This window comes from Podarcis liolepis (assembly GCF_965112155.1).
Source record: "Podarcis liolepis genome assembly, chromosome: 16".
NCBI classification, from domain to species: Eukaryota; Metazoa; Chordata; class Lepidosauria; order Squamata; family Lacertidae; genus Podarcis; species Podarcis liolepis.
Genome location: NC_139567.1, coordinates 31,326,591 through 31,342,902, shown reverse-complemented (window position 1 = coordinate 31,342,902; position 16,312 = coordinate 31,326,591). Strand labels below are relative to the sequence as shown.

General features: G+C 46.2%; 1 protein-coding gene across 3 annotated transcripts in view; it reads left to right on the top strand.

Moving 5' to 3' along the window:
• Window positions 1-610: 610 nt before the first annotated feature.
• RFFL (ring finger and FYVE like domain containing E3 ubiquitin protein ligase) overlaps window positions 611-16,312 on the top strand; it is a 34,824-nt gene continuing 19,122 nt past the window's right edge. Inside the window, exons 1-2 of one of the 3 annotated variants that reach the window (XM_083479388.1) lie at window positions 715-837; window positions 2,394-2,467. The gene's annotated coding sequence lies outside the window, so the exon portion shown is untranslated. Of the gene's footprint in view, window positions 838-2,393; window positions 2,468-4,062; window positions 4,265-16,312 lie in introns of those variants that run through there. The other 2 variants (XM_083479387.1, XM_083479389.1) reach the window with 2 other exon arrangements.

Below are 16,312 nucleotides of genomic sequence, written 5' to 3'. Positions count from 1 at the left end.
CTTTTGTTGCACTAGGCTGTAGCAGCACAGAACAGGATAACGAAACCTAAGCCACACAGTAGGATGTACATAAACTCACATAGAAAAAATATATCCCTACGGTTTGCAATTAGTAAAATTAGCAATAAGGAATAATAAAATAAAATTAATAAAATTAAAACATTCATGTCAAAGCGCAAAACATATAGACACGTATTCTTAAAATAAAACATGATATTTATTTAGTACAAAATGTAATACATGACATTAAAAGTGTTTGTGTGGGGTGGGGGAATGATCTCAAAAACTAACACCCTTTGGTTAATTTTTAGTGGATACTTACAGAGGAAAAAAAGAGAGGTGGACAAGTGATAGTTAGCATTTAAAAAAAAATTAAATGAAAAATTGTTAGCAACCATTAAAAAAAAAAATATTCTGAAAACCATCCCATCCCACCGCCCAAAGCGAGATTCGAAAACGTGGTTTGTCTTCGTTTCGTGGCGACTTTCGGCCTCCGCTCCGCTAGGGAGCGGCGAGGTGCACGCAGGCGTCCGCTTGGCGGTCCCTCTAGCCCCCAGACAGCCCTCGTCTCTATGGCTCACTGCTTGGCCGCCTTCTCTCATCCCAACCATAGAGAGGGGGCGCGCGGAGGCGGAAGTCCGACGGGGCTTTCCGCTCTTCCCCAAAGCTGCCCCGCCTCCTTCTCTCCCCACCCGTTGCCATGGGAGCGAGCGGCGCTGCCCAGGGAGGCCAGGCGGCGGCCGGAGGGGGCGGAGCCGTGCCGGCGGCCCGCCCACTTCTCCATCTGGCTCAGTCAGTCGCAGCCCGGCCTTCGGCGAAGGAGGAAGCGCCGCGGAGGTAAGCAGGGGCTCCTCCCTTGGCTCGAAGGTAGAAGGAGGGGGGGTCAACGGAAAGCGTGGCGGGGGGAGGAGGCGGTGCCTGCTGGGCTATGAGAGAGAGATTGTATGGGGGGGGGAATATAGGGCTGAAGTGTGGGAAGAAATAAGGGGGTGTGGCTTCTTTTGTGGGGGTCTGTTAGTGGCAGAAGCTTAATGGGGAGAGCCTTTTCCTTAATGACACCCAGTACTGGTGGTGTTGAGGAAATGTGGACTTTATAGGGTAATAATATAGGGGGTGGGGCCCCTGCTTCTTAATGACAGCAAGGTAAGTTGGTTGGGGGGCAGAGACTCCTGAGGTGAGAGATGCTTGTTATTACTACTAATACTACTATTATCATCATCATTATCAATACATTTATATACCATATTTTCTTCCAAGGCACTGGAAGGTGGTGGACATAGTTCTCCCCCTCCGCATTTTATCATCACAACAACCCTGTGAGGTAGCTTAGACTAAGAGATACTGACCCAGTGAGCCCCATGGCCAAGTGGGAGGATTTGAAGCCTGGCCTCCGGGTAGTTCTAGTCCAGCACTCTAACCATTACACCATACTTCTTTTTAAAGAGAGATCCAGTTTGGTGAGAGGAAGTGTGGAATCGATGGGGTTGCAAAGTAGATATATCGCTCAGGAGGTAGAGCATGAGAAGGCTGGGGGTGTGTTTGTTGCTGAGCACTGGCTCTTGTTTTGAAAGAGGGTCTGGGTGTTCATGGAGTGGGGAAAGCAGAGGGGAGGCGGTTTCTTAACTGGAGGTTTGGGTTGTGGGGAGGCAGTTGAGTACAGTGGTACCTCGGGTTAAGTACTTCGTTTTGGAGGTCCGTTCTCAACCTGAAACTGTACTTAACCTGAAGCACCACTTTAGCTAATGGGGCCTCACGCTGCCACCGCACAATTTCTGTTCTCATCCTGAAGCAAAGTTCTTAACCCAAGATACTATTTCTGGGTTAGTGGAGTCTGTAACCTAAAGCATCTGAGGTATTTTGCTGCGAAGGTTTGTTGGGGGGGGGGGTCAGAGTTCACAGGGCTGGGTGCCTGTGCATGGGATGACAGTAGGAAGCACTTAACTGATAGAGGAGTACAGTCTAGTCCAGCATCCTGCTCAGGGTAGGGGAAGGGCTGTATCTCAGTGGTAGAACACCTGCTTTGCATGCAGAAGGTCCCAGGTTCAGTCTCCGTTGGCATCTTCAGGTAGGGCTGGGGAAAGAATCCTGCCTGTCAGTCAGTGTAGACAGCATCTTCCTCTGATCTTCAGTGACCTTATTCCAAGTCAGACCCTTTTGTCTATCTAGCTCAGTACTGTTGACACAGACTGGCAGCAGCTCTCCAGGTTTTCAGGCAGAGGGGAATCTCAGTGCTAACTGGAGAGGCCACTGAGCATTGAACATGGGGTCCTTCTGCATGCAGAGCAGATGCTCTGCTACTGAGTTATATCCCTTCCTAGGAACTGGGTTCATATCCCCCCCTATCTGTCACAAAGCTCACTGGGTCCCTTGGGGCTGGTTGATGTCTCCTATAGGCAAACCTACCCCACAGGAGCGTTGTGAGGATAAAATGGGGAGCAGGAAGAGTCATGTGCTGCCTGGAGGACAGGTAAGATATAAATGATAAAAAAACTGGGGATAATAATAATATTTCCACTTTGGAGATACCATGGTTTGGGGGCAGTTGGGGAAGAGAGCAGAATTTGTAGGGCTGGGATTTTGGGAGCGACAGTGAGGAGGTTGTTAGTAGGGCAGGGAGGTTAATTGGAGCAGCAGCAAGAAGTTGAAGGGAGGTTGCTTTGTTAGAGAGGTGATTTTTTTTAGGTTGGCAGGTGGCCGTGGAGAATCTTTGGGGCAGAGTGGCAGCTATAGGAGAGGGATGGAGAGTCTCATGCATAGGACTCTCTGGGCCTTGCTGTCTGGTCCTTGGAACTCTCCCAAAGCTCTGCCCCCTCTTCCCAGGCCCCACCCCTCACTAGCCCTGCCTTGCACCCTCCTCCAGTGTTTTCCCCTGTCTGGAATGCTTCCTTGAACTCTGATCTAGTGCAACTCCCTGCAATGCTGGAACCACAGCTTAAGAATCCCTGACGGATGACTATCTAAACTCTTTTTAAAATCCTGTAGTGAAGGAGAGTCATAGACTCATAGAATTGTAAAGTTGGATGGGACTGTGAGGGTCATCTAGACTAACCCCCTGCAGTGCAGGAATCTTCTACCCAATGTGGGGTTTGGATCCTTGATAAAGAGGATCATGCTCTACCAACTGAGCTATTCAGCTTGGCATAATCATAGAACTGTAGAGTTGAAAGGGACCCCAAGGGTCATCTAGTTCAATCCCTATAATACAGGAATCACAGCTAAGGAATCCTTGACAACCACCCAGTCCCTGTTTAAGAATTTGAATGGGTTTGCTTGGGAATATTTGTTGGGGGTCACTTAACACTGGGGCTGGATTGTGGATGTTTTTGAGAGTGTTTTGTCCGAGTGGCAGAGCAGGGAAAACTGATTGTAGAAGTACAGATGACCACGAATGTAATCACACCCCAATTCCTTTTGTGGGTTTGTCCAGTGCTTTGCTGTAGTATTGGCCAACTCTTCTTAAAAACAGGCCATGGATAGGATTTGGTATGTTATGGGAAATCCTTACCCTGGTTGCAAGATGAAATCACATGATCCTACAAACAGCATCAGTGTAAATGTCCTTTCCTGCCGCCATAATGTTCTTCTGTACTGTCCTCATTACCTATCCCATTAACTCTCAGGGCCGGCACTATCATTAGACAGACTGAGGCAATTGCCTCAGGTGGCGGATACTGGAGAGGGGCTGCTGCCATTCCTCCTGAACCTCTGCCCATTCTTCTTTGTTGGAAATCAAAGCTGGGTGTGCCACAGGCCTGTTGTACATCTTCCCCATGCCAAGTTGCTCCCCTTGGGTGCCCTGGATGAGACTTCCCCTTTGCCGGCATTTGGTTGACGGCCCTCCATCTTGTCCTAAGACGCTTTTGGCAAACTGTCCTGTTTTATGGGCAGTGCTTAAGTACAGGAGACAAGACAGCTGAAATAAAGTCCGGGTGTGAACGCATCTTAAGTTGAGTTGGTGCCAACACCTTTCATTGCACACTTCTTCAGAGGAAATTGCACTTTCCGTTTTGGTAGCAGATTGAGAACGAAAATGCGTGCTCTACTTTCAATTTTTAGTAGTAATGCGCAGTGGCGGCTCAGAGAAGTGTGTGCCCTATGAGTCAGCACAGAGTGGTAAATATTGTTTGCTGTGAGTGCCGGAACTCAGTGTGTGGCAACGTAGGCTGGAAATGTAGGCTGCTGTCTGGGGCTGATAAGAGTTGTAGTCTCAAAACATATGGAAGACGTGAGTATGTTGGAAATAAAGGATATCCATGTGAGTTGGGTAAGTTCTGTGGAAGGGAATTTACACTGTTCTTTGATGATCAATAGGGACGCGGGTGGCGCTGTGGGTTAAACCACAGAGCCTAGGGCTTGCCGATCAGAAGGTCGGCGGTTCGAACCCCCGTGACAGGGTGAGCTCCCGTTACTTGGTCCCTGCTCCTGCCAACCTAGCAGTTCAAAAGCACATCAAAGTGCAAGTAGATAAATACGGTAGGTACTGCTCCGGCAGGAAGGTAAACGGCGTTTCCGTGCGCTGCTCTGGTTCGCCAGAAGTGGCTTTGTCATGCTGGCCACATGACCTGGAAGCTGTACGCCAGCTCCCTCGTCCAGTAAAGCGAGATGAGCACCGCAACCCCAGAGTCGGTCACGACTGGACCTAATGGTCAGGGGTCCCTTTACCTTTACCTTGATGATCAATGGGAACTTCTGTGAGATCCAATATAAGCATGCACGCTTTGGAACTCCTTGCCTCTTGACACCAGGCAGGCATCTTCACTATTTGGGACCTCCTAAAAACAAGCCTGCCTAGATATGTAGAATATTGATATTTTAATCTGTTTTAGCATCAATTTTATTTATTTTTAAAGTTATAGGTAGTTGTGTTTTCCTGATAATTTTATTGTTTTACTCTTTTTTGTATACTGCTTTGAGCTTTTTTCTTTTTTCCCCACAATCAAGCAATATATAAATTGTATCAAAGTCTTGCTTCTGTTCATCATGGTGTAAATCAAGGCGTAGACCTTCCTCACTCTGTTGAGTTGCCCGCTGTCGCAGGCTGTGAAGAGGAAATGTTTGGAGGGACTTTGGACAATGGGGCTGACTCTTGAAAAAAAGAATTTAAAAAAATTGCTTGCTAACATGTGAGTCAGGTGTGAAATGGCTTTATCTCTCCTGCCACTATCAAAACCTCATGGTTGAATTTGTTCACAGCCCTGTTATAAGTTGCTGCGCACTTTATTCCTTATGGTGTACTCGCCCATCTGTTGAAGCAGCATTGAGGCAAGTTCACTACCGTTAAGCTGGTGTGCAGCAGCTTTTTATCGGGAACTGAACACACATCTGTAATTCGCTGTGAAACTGAACATGTTTACATGTAGAAGTGGATGCTCCTGGTGTTTTGGCGTGGGCTTTGCCCTCGGGACCGTTTAATGCACACACTGCGCCTTTGTCCTTTCTCCTGTTCCTGCCGAACATAAATAAGGAACAAGAGGAAATGGCGTTTGGGTTTCAGCAGTCTCTCTTGCTGGGCTTTGGATTGAAAAATACGGTGTTTGTTTACTTGGAAGTTATCTTCAACCGCCCAGAAGACGGTGGCATGTTGCCAGGCTCCAGCTAAGGTCAGCATTCAGCCTCTGGTTCAGTCTTGCTTGTTCATTTTAATGGGTAAAGCAGGGGATCCTAAAGGGAAGAGCATCTACTGTACATGTAGACAGTCCCAGGTTCAGTCCCTAGTAGCATCTTCAGGTAGGGCTGAGATTCTCCCTTGCCTGAAACCCTGGAGAGCTGCTGCCAGTCAGTGTAGACAAAAACAGCCTGACTCTGTATAAGACAGCTTCCTACATAGCTTCGGTGGGGCAAAAGGAAGAGCAGGAAGCACAGGAATCAACATGGCTTGGACCCTCCTCGTGATAACAATGGGAACATAATGGCTATGTGGGCCGATGTAGCATTGACAGTGAATAATGACTTAATTGCTCTGGAGAAACAGGCTCAGAAGCCTTGTTGTGTCTGTAATTGCTGTGCTGCGTACGTGTTTGCTACCTCTGGGGCTGGAACATGGCAATCCCATACAATTTAATGGGTTTCTGAAAGGTAAAGGGGCTTGCGGCAGCAGGGAGCAGGCTGTACACTTCCTCTTTCCTTGTTGCTGCTTGTTGTTGATGGGTCTTCTCTAAAACTTAAATAGCTTCCTTATTATGGAAGGCTGCCGTTCATTCTCTCCATCTCAGAGCTTTGCTGGAGGCCCAGCTCCATTTGGCACCTCCTTGTTTAGGAATTGGTGCCTGAGTTGTGATTTTTATTTTCCTCTTCCCTCCCTCACCTTTTCCCCTTGTGTGTCATGTTTATTTTTAGATTGTAAGCCTGTGGGTAGGGACTGTCTTGTTTTGATTGTATATAAGCCGCTCTGGGAGCCTTTTTGGCTGAAGAGCGGAGTACTAAATATTTTTTTGGGGGGTGGATGACCAGATACTTCTGCTACTGTTAGCTGTGTGTATAACCAGGCACATGACAAGACATTTTAAAGAACATAGATGTGGTAACAGTTGCTTACAGCTTGCATTGAATCAGATCTATGTGATGCCAACCTTTTAGGTATTGCATGTGTGCTCTCCACACACATACAATTTTATTTACCCAGGCAATTTATTTTGGGACAGACAGGTAGTTCAGGGACAGAGCACCTGCTGTGAATGCAGAAGGAGAAAGGTTTGATTCCTGGCACCACTTTTTATTGATTTCATACCCCACCTTTCCTCCCAAGGAACTTGAGGTGACATACATAGTTCTCCTTGCCACCTCATTTAATCTCCTCAACAACCCTGAGAGGTAGGTTAGGTTGAGAGGCAGTGACTGACCCCCAAAGTTGCCCAGTGAGCTTCATGACTAGGTGGTGGCTTTGAACCCTGGTTTCCCAAGTCCTAGCCCAACACTCTAACCATCACACCACCACTGACTCTCTTTAGGTAGGGCTGGGAAACCCTGGAGAGCTGCTGCCAGTCAGTGTGAGTGATACTAAAGTAGATGTAGCAGCAGCAGCTTCTCCTGTGCCCTTTTTGAAATGGGGTACTTGCTCAAAGCATATGGTCCCAACAAGCAAATGGAAGAGTGAACAAGGAATTTATGGGAAGAGGAAGAAATTTAGAAAACCTCCAAAATTAGGGTCCTCCCCTTTCTGATTTCCCCTTCCCCTTCAACGAAATTAATTCGTTCCGCGAGTTTTTTCGCCTAGCGAATTTTTCGTCTTGCGAAGCACGAAATCCCATAGGAATGCATTGAAATTCAATTAATGCGTTCCTATGGTCAAAAAAAGTCCAAACAAAGCCAAATTTGGTACAACAAGAGTTTATTAAGTGCTCTTTAAAGTCACACATTTAAAAATCAACAAAGTGTACAGTACATTTTCTAAGACTCTGGGGGACAACTCGAAGAAGGTTCCTCTTCCACTCTTTGCTTCTTGCTGAATAACCCCCTCCTCAACTGTTCCCCCAGCCACCCACCACACAGAAATTCAAATCCAGAATTTTTTTAAAAAAACAGCAGAGTGGCCCAATGGTCACAGAAAATCATAAAAATGCAGAAAAAAACCACACAAGCTTCCAGATTCTTGCAAACCCCTCCCCAACACCAAGTCCTTGAATTCCAAACACCCCAACCCAAAATCCAAAAACCCCCCAAAAAGTTTTAAAAGTTTAACTTACCAAATGGCTGCAAAAGAAGTTTTGGAAAAGCTTCAAAAATCACCAAAGTCTTCAAAAACCTCAAAAAAGGCTACCACACCGCGTTCTATGAGTTGCTCCTCGAAGTCAAGTCGCAACTGTATTAACAGTGTTAAGAAAAAGGAAACAAACTTGCAAGACGCTTTCGTTTTTCGTCTTGCGAAGCAAGCCCATAGGGAAATTCGTCTTGCGAAGCAGCTCAAAAAACGCAAAACCTTTTCGTCTAGCGGGTTTTTTGTCTTGCGAGGCATTCGTCTTGCGGGGCACCAGTGTATATTGTCTGCAGTTCAGTATAGCCTCTACATTGACCAGCAGTGGCTCCTCAGTTTCGGACAGGAATCTTCCTAGCTGGAGATGCTGGTGGGGATTGCACCTGGGCATGCAAGGCAGACACTCTACCACTGAGCTATAGTCCTTCCCCAAGAAAGAGAAAGAGATGTCTTTCAATCCTTGCCATCATTTAACTGAATATACCAAGGCTTACACCCCACAATAACATATGAGGTAGGTTAGGCTGAGAGGCAGCTACTGGCCCAAGGGGCACCTAGTGAGCTTCAAGTGAGGATTTGAACCCTGATCTCCCAGGTCCTAGTCTGACACTCTAATACAGGGGTCAGCAAACTTTTTCAGCAGGGGGCCAGTCCACCGTCCCTCACACCTTGTGTGGGGCTGGACTATATTTGGGGGGGGGGAGAGAAAAAAGAACAAATTCCTATGCCCCACAAATAACCCAGAGATGCATTTTAAATAAAAGCACACATTCTACTCCTGTAAAAACACCAGGCAGACCCCACAAATAACCCAGAGATGCATTTTAAATAAAAGGGCACATTTCACTGATGAAAAAACACGCTGATTTCAGGACCGTTCATGGGCCGGATTTAGAAGGTGATTGGGCCAGATCCGGCCCCCGGGCCTTAGTTTGCCTACCCATGCTCTAACAGCTACTTCACACTAAGAATTAGAATCCAGTCTTGCTACCTGACATAATTATTTTTCAACAAGTGCAGCCAGAGATTGAACCGTGGTCTGTTTCCGTGTGCAAAGCATGAGTGTGCTGGATCCGAACTGGGGTCCTTGTCACTGAGCCACAGCCCCCTAGAAGCAATCACTCATCAGCATACAGAGTTGCCCTTATCAACTGTTGATTCTTGCTTGTCCCCTGTCCACCCCCCCCCCAGCCCTGTTCCCAGGATGGGTCTTGTATCATGCATATTACCTTGAGCCCTTTTCTTCTTCATTTCTTTGCCTTGGGAAACCTGCTAAGCACTTGAATTACTAGAGAGGTGGTTGTGGGTAGTGTTAACTGCTTCTGATGCCAGGCAAACCCAGTTGCATCTGTGTTAAAAAGCCTGGGTCGCACGGCATATTTCTGCTGGCCATATTAGACTCCGACATGGCAAGTGAAAATAAGAGAGTATTCCTGTATGCAACATCGAAAGTGAGACTCTTAATTGCAAAAAATTGGAAAAAAGAGATAGTACCAACAAAAAAGAGTGGCAAGATAAATTATTTGATTACACTGTATTGGCCAAAATGATGGATACAATTAGGGAACAATCTAAACAAACATTCCAAAATGAATGGGGAAAATATAGAGATTATCTAAAAAAGCAGTGTCCTAAAATCAATACCTGGACTTGCTTTGAGTAATTTTTGCAAAACAAAATATGGTGTAAATGTATAAAATACAGAGAAAAGTAGGAAAAAAGAAATGAGAAAGAAACAGTTTACCAAATATGAAGTTAGACCTGCGTTGAGGACAAAGGAAGTCAATTAAAAAAGAACAAGAATTGAAATATGGATTGACGTTTATTATTTGTTTTGTATCTATTTGTATTTTTTTTAATTCAACAAAATTGATGAACTTGATCCAATGATATCAGCTATTCAAGACTTTATAGCCATTTACGCCTCTGGCGCCCCCTGGTGCCCTCTTGCTCCTTAGCACCCTCCCCAGGAGATGGTACTGCCATGGGCGTAGCCAAGGGGAGGCAGCTGCCTCCCCTAGGTCAAATAAAACAATAGAAATACTTAACCAACTGACCAGTCATGTAGGTTCTGCCCACCCAACAAAAGTCCTGCCTCCTTCAACCAAGCCCTGCCTCCGTAACAAAAACCCTGGCTATGCCCATGAGTACTGCCCACTTTTGGAACCACTGATTTGGACCACTTTTGGAACCTTGGACTTTGGCCCTCGCCCTGCAAGCTTTTCTTACGATGGCCAGCGATGTCTCTGGGCAGCCTGCAAGGAAGAGCAGTTTGCGACAGCACTTGCAGTTCATAGCAACTGATATTCAGAGGGTGCTGCCTCCTATCTTCACACTGCTGGCTTTTACCCTCTCTGATAGAGTCCCAACCCCCTATTTCAGGGAAGGTGGGAGATGGACTGAAGAAAAGGTCCCCCACATGTCTGGCTTATCTGGAGTTTCCAGGGATTGAATTTGGGCCCTTTTGCCCGCAAACCCAGGGACGCTCTGTTCCTGAGCTATGCTCCTATTTCTATGCAAAGTCATTTGGCTGTCACTGTACAGTGGTACCTCTGGTTAAGTACTTAATTCATTCTGGAGGTCCGTTCTTAACCTGAAACTGTTCTTAACCTGAAGCACCACTTTAGCTAATGGGGCCTCCTGCTGCTGCTGCGCCGCCGGAGCACGATTTCTGTTCTCATCTTGAAGCAAAGTTCTTAACCTGAAGCACTATTTCTGGGTTAGTGGAGTCTGTAACCTGAAGCGTATGTAACCTGAAGTGTATGTAACCCGAGGTACCACTGTATTGCATAAGATGCACCTCAGCAGGTTTCTAGCTTTGAGAATGAGGAGTACCTGAAACCCCAGGAGCGGTTGATAAAGTCGAGTCTTCTTAATTTGTAGGGTGGGTGTGATGACCAAAATGATGCTTGGCTGCAGAGAGGCTTTTCATGAGAGCTTGTTTTGGTAGATAAGAAAGCAGCGGGTGGGTGGCTGTGCATGCGTGCCTGGAGAGTTCCTTGCCTGTGTTCCAGCTGTTCCCAGTTGTGGGAGATTCTGAAAGGAGCCCTCTAGGACCACTCAAGCCAACGGGACTGTTTATCTTAAGGCAAAAGGCACAAACTGTCTGCAGACAGTTTGCCAGTATGACGTTTTGAATTGTGGTGGCTTTCAAAACTGACCAGTGTTGAGGTTTTGTGGGAAGTGAGGGTGGCCTAGGGTTGTTTGCAAAATGCTTTTCACGCAGGATAAACATGGGTGTGCCAGTGGGACTGTTTTGCAGTTTAGCAAGTCTGAGGTGTGCAAGTGAGTTTTTTAATGGGTGTACCCAGAACGGAGCACATGATGAAAAATGTTTCCTTTTGGCATCTGAAGGCTGAAAGATGAATGCTGTCAGTTGTGAGGAGATCCTCTTTGTTTCTAATTTGTTTTAAAGTTGTTGTTGTTGGGTTTTTTTTTACTGCCCTGGGCAAATCCAATAAATATAATGTGTACAGGGGTACCTCGGGTTACATACGCTTCAGGTTACATACGCTTCAGGTTACAGACTCCGCTAACCCAGATATATTACCTCGGGTTAAGAACTGTGCTTCAGGATGAGAACAGAAATTGTGCAGTGGCGACGCAGCAGCAGCAGGAGGCCCCATTAGCTAAAGTGGTGCTTCAGGTTAAGAACAGTTTCAGGTTAAGAACGGACCTCCAGAATGAATTAAGTACGTAACCAGAGGTACCACTGTATTTTACATTGGAAGAGCCTTAGTGTATCAGGCAGATGGACCCCCTAGTTCAGCAATGTGCTTTTTGTGATTGCCCACCAGACACTTCGGGGGAGCCTGCCATTAAAGCATGAAGGTAACCCTCATCTGTATCTCCTCAGAGTCCAATAGTGAGATTGCATCTGAATTTGAAGGCTCATTTCCTTGGTCTTTGTGCTTAATAGCTGCTGATAAGCATGTGTCCTTCAAATTATCTAATTAATCCCAGCTAGATCAGACCAAAGGCCGATCTCAGCTTTGCTTAACCTAGGTAAAGGTAAAGGGACCCCTGACCATTAGATCCAGTCATGACCACTCTCGGGTTGCGGCACTCATCTCACTTTATTGGCCAAGGGAGCTGGCGTACAGCTTCCAGGTCATGTGGCCAGCATGACTAAGCCGCTTCTGGTGAACCAGAGCAGCGCACGGAAACACCGTTTACCTTCCCGCTGGAGCGGTACCTATTTGTCTACTTGCACTTTGACGTGCTTTCGAACTGCTAGGTTGGCAGAAGCTTGCTCAACCTAGTGCTTTCTTAATGTTGTCAGACTCCAACTTCCCTCAGCTCCAGCAAGCATGGGCAACGCTTGAGGATGCTTTGGCCCATGGGTAGGCAAACTAAGGCCCGGTGGCCGGATCCGGCCCAGTCACCTTCTAAATCCAGCCCGCATACAGTCCGGGAATCAGTGTGTTTTTACATGAGTAGAATGTGCCCTTTTATTTAAAATGCATCTCTGGGTTATTTGTGGGGCATAGGAATTCGTTCATTTTTCCCTTCAAAATATAGTCTGGCCCCCCACAAGGTGTGAGGGACAGTGGACCGGCCCCCTGCTGAAAAAGTATGCTGACCCCCTGCTTTGGAGTCTGAAATTCCAAAGGGCTCCGCTTCCACAGTTGGAGGCAGCAGTGCTTCTGAATCCCAGTTGCTGGATTCAACAAGAGAGGGCTCTTGTGCTTGGATCCTGCTTGTGTGTTTCCCATTGGGCCATCTGGTTGGTCTCTCTGAGAACAGGTTGCTGGACTAGATGGGCCATTGGCCTGATCCAGGAGGCTCTTTTTAGGTTCTTATGTGCTACTCCTACTATACTGCTGTTAGCAGCTGCCCGCCAGGGGAAAATAAAAAAATTGCTGGGGAGAAATCTGCATGGGAGACAAGGGTTCAGCATTCTCCTCCCTGCTGCCCCTGCCTTCATAGGCAGTTGGGGGCTCCCTAGTTTTGACAGGCTAGTTCTGCTTCTGCGTCTAGCTTGGCCTTTAGCATTGCAAGCTGCATGTTCTTTAAAATTATTTTTTAAATAAGCAAGTGCACAGGTTGCAGCTCATAAAATCTACAACAAAGGATTGTTGTGCTTTTTAATCTTAGTTTATAATTTTTTATTATGCTTTGGAAACGTTTCATGGTTTTCCTTAATTTTTATGTATGTTTGCTCTTCACTTAGATTTTCTTATAGGAAGTATTCTATCATCTATCTATCTATCTATCTATCTATCTATCTATCTATCTATCTATCTATATCTATTATATATGGTTTAGCCTGAATGAACACCTCTTTTCATTGGGAAGAGGTTGGTGTGTGGGAATTAGCAGACCTGAGTCTCAACCATTTGTATAAAATAAGCAGTGAAGCATAATATTCTCCCCCACCCCGAATGCTCCCTTTTATGGCCGTCCGTCCTGTTCTCCTGGGTTGTTTCATGCCCACTTGCGTAAACCGGGACCTTTGTCTCAGGACAATATGTTCTGGTTGGCAAAGAATTCTCATAAAGAGTCTGCTTTGGTGGAAGAAAGCATACAAGGAGCAGATGCAGGCATTTATGTATGCGGATAATAAGCAGATCTGCATTTATGGGAACAGTAAGCATGGTGTTCTACAGAGTTGATCTGTGCTGAGTTGTGCTCCATTTAACTTGCAATCTCCTCCTCTGGCTTGCTTGCGCTTGCCGAAGAACTTAAGAGCTTGCTGCATCAGGCCAATGGCCCACCCAGTCCAGTACCCTGTTCTCACAGTGGCCAGCCAGATGCCTGTGGGAAACCTCTCACGAATGCATCCTCAACAGTCTTCCGCATACAAACCTCGCTCTCCAGCATTCCCACCAACCACACAGATAATGCAACTAACCCCCAACCAGCAATTAGTTGCAAAAAAATTCCGGACAGCCTTAAGCTTTATCTACAACCAGCTCACTAACCCACCTCCATCTAGGCTGATGTTTGATACCCTATTTATAGAGCATTCTCAGGTGCTAAACTTAAGATGACAGCAAGGCCCAGATCAGTAATGGGGACGGTGCCACCCCACTCCAGCACTGACCCTTTGGGGTTGCTCAGTAGCAACGGACACCCCATTCCTCCCCTCTTCCCCTCTCTGCCTTCCCACCACCTGTGTGGAAAGGGATGCAGGATTTCCATGGCACAAAATATGTGGCTAGTGCTGTTCTACCTCACAGAGTTGTTGGTTCACTGTGCCTTTGGACACTGCTTAAGATATCGTAACCCTGACATTGTCAGTGGCGCCTGACATTAAGGAGCAGGTTTTCCTCTGTGTTTGGATACGACTGGGCACTATTTTGAATTAAGACGGTGAACTTTCAAAACCGCTTTGTGTTCAAGCTCTGATTTCAGAGCTGCACTGAGCTTTGGGCTTCTTAGAATGTTTAAGGAGAGCTTGCTGGATCAGGCCAGTGGCCCATCTAGCCCAGCATCTTGCTCTCACAGTGGCCAAGCAAATGAGGATTTGAACACAAGAGCAGACTCCCCTCCTGTGGCTTCCAGCAACAGAAGCATTGCTGCCTCCAACTGTGGAGGCAGAGCATAGCCATTGTGGCTAGTAGCCTTTGATAGCCCTCTGCACCATGAGCTTGCCTGATCCTGGCTCTTTTACGAACCTTTCCCAACTCTACAATAACCTTTTTGAGGTGAGGTGACCGGAACTGCAAACAGAATTCCCAAGGCATCCCAGGTGTGAGTCTGCTTTTGTGTATATAACAAGTCCTTGTAGCGACCAGCCTGCAAAAGGACTGTGCCGGATGGGAATATTTTTAAGCGGCAGAGTGATTCATATTCTAAAAAAAATAGAAGTTTCGTTTTATTTGGAGGATGTGTTGAAAGGGGCTTTCCTGTGGGGTGTGTGTGTGAGAATTAAGGAGGTGTCTTACAGCAATTTGTCGGGCTTCCTCTGACCTGGTTAAGAGATACCTTTTCCTTGTTAATTTGTAACTCACACTGTCCCTGCGATGCTGAGTCACTCTAATTCCAGTGCGGAAAACCTGCTTATGATCAAACTCCACGTGGATACAACAAATGCTCATGAACAGTGTGAGGAAAGCATAGCAATCTTGGGTCCAGGCAGACGCAGTAGATGAGGAAGCAGCAATTCCAAACAATGTTTATCTCTTTGCTGGTGATATAATTCTGCTGGTGAATGCTAACTAGTGTTGTAAATAAAAATTTGCCCATATAGAGTCCTTACATAGGTTCCCTGTTGGTAGGAGAAGATAACAGAGGCCAACCAGAGAATATCGAGAAGCAAAGCAGCTAGTAAGCTTGATCTTTATTGAACTGTTGCAACAGGGTGCTCCCCTCAACCCGCAGGAGAGGAGGAGGAACCCAGAAAATGTCACGCAAGGCCTTATAAAGACTTTTGAAATTGCCACCCTGTAGATCAAGACCACCCACAGAAACATCATACATACATCACAGAAGGGGTGTAACCTAAGACCACCCCCCAGATACATCATACCTACATCACAGAAAAGGCGGTCTTAAAACAGAAATTTGAATGTTGTTTTTCTCCTGTCGTTGTTTATCTCCTGTCTGGCAGGTTACTTGATTGGATTGTCTGGGGAGCCTGGCCATTCTTTTGTAGTGATAAATACTTAGTTCCAGGGCCAGGTCACGGGCTCACACCCTATTCATATCTTAAATGTGCCCTTAAGACAGGAATTGTGATGAAAGAGACAATGGGGAGGTTTCCCACTTTGACCTTGTAGAGAAAACATTTACTCAGTTTAGGAATCAAAATGGTTCCAGGTTGGTATTCCTGTGCTGATCTATGTATGTGCTTGATTGGTACACTTATGAACATTTAACATATATCTAAGACCTCAAAATTCCTATCGCACTAGCAGCAACATGGGTTCTATTCGTTTATTTGCACTTTTTCTTCCTGACCTTGCCTCAACAGCACTTCCAATGGTGCAAAAGCTGCCCAGGAAAAATTGCTTTATGCATTTAAAGGGTAGTAGGTCATGCGGGCTGAGCAGGGGAACAAAAGGCTGTTCTCAGAGAACTGGGGAGGGAGACCTCAGCGGAGTAGTCTAGGCCAACCTTTCCCAACCAGGTGCTCTCCAGGTGTTTTGGACTACAACTCCCATCAACCCCAGCCAGCTTGGCCTGGGTTCTCAGCATCGTCTGTCCATCTGATGGGAGTTGTGCTAGATTGGAGAAGGCTGGTCCAGGCTCTTGGATAGGTTTATTTCTGAACTCCTTAAGCCTTGGACTCTGGGTCTTGTTACCATTTCTCGCCCAAATTCTTAGCTTCCTGTGCTGTGCTGGGTGAGTCATCTGACCTTTTGTATATTTGGTCTTCCCCGACAAAAAAAGAAAAGAAAAAACTATTTCCTTGCTGTAACTTTCACTACTGACTCAATGCTTTGAGAACTGGACCACTGTGGAACATTATCCCTTTAAAAAAAAGCAAAAACCCCTAACTTTGAAAGAAGAGTTTCTCTAAATAACCCTGCCAGGATTTTTCCAAGTTTCAGGAAATGAATATTTGGTTGGGAGAGTGTGGCTGTCTGCTGGCAGAAAACAAACTTGGTACAAGGTACAAAACACACACACTACTTCTTTGGCGATCACTCGTAGCAGAGTAAGATTGTCTTTCAT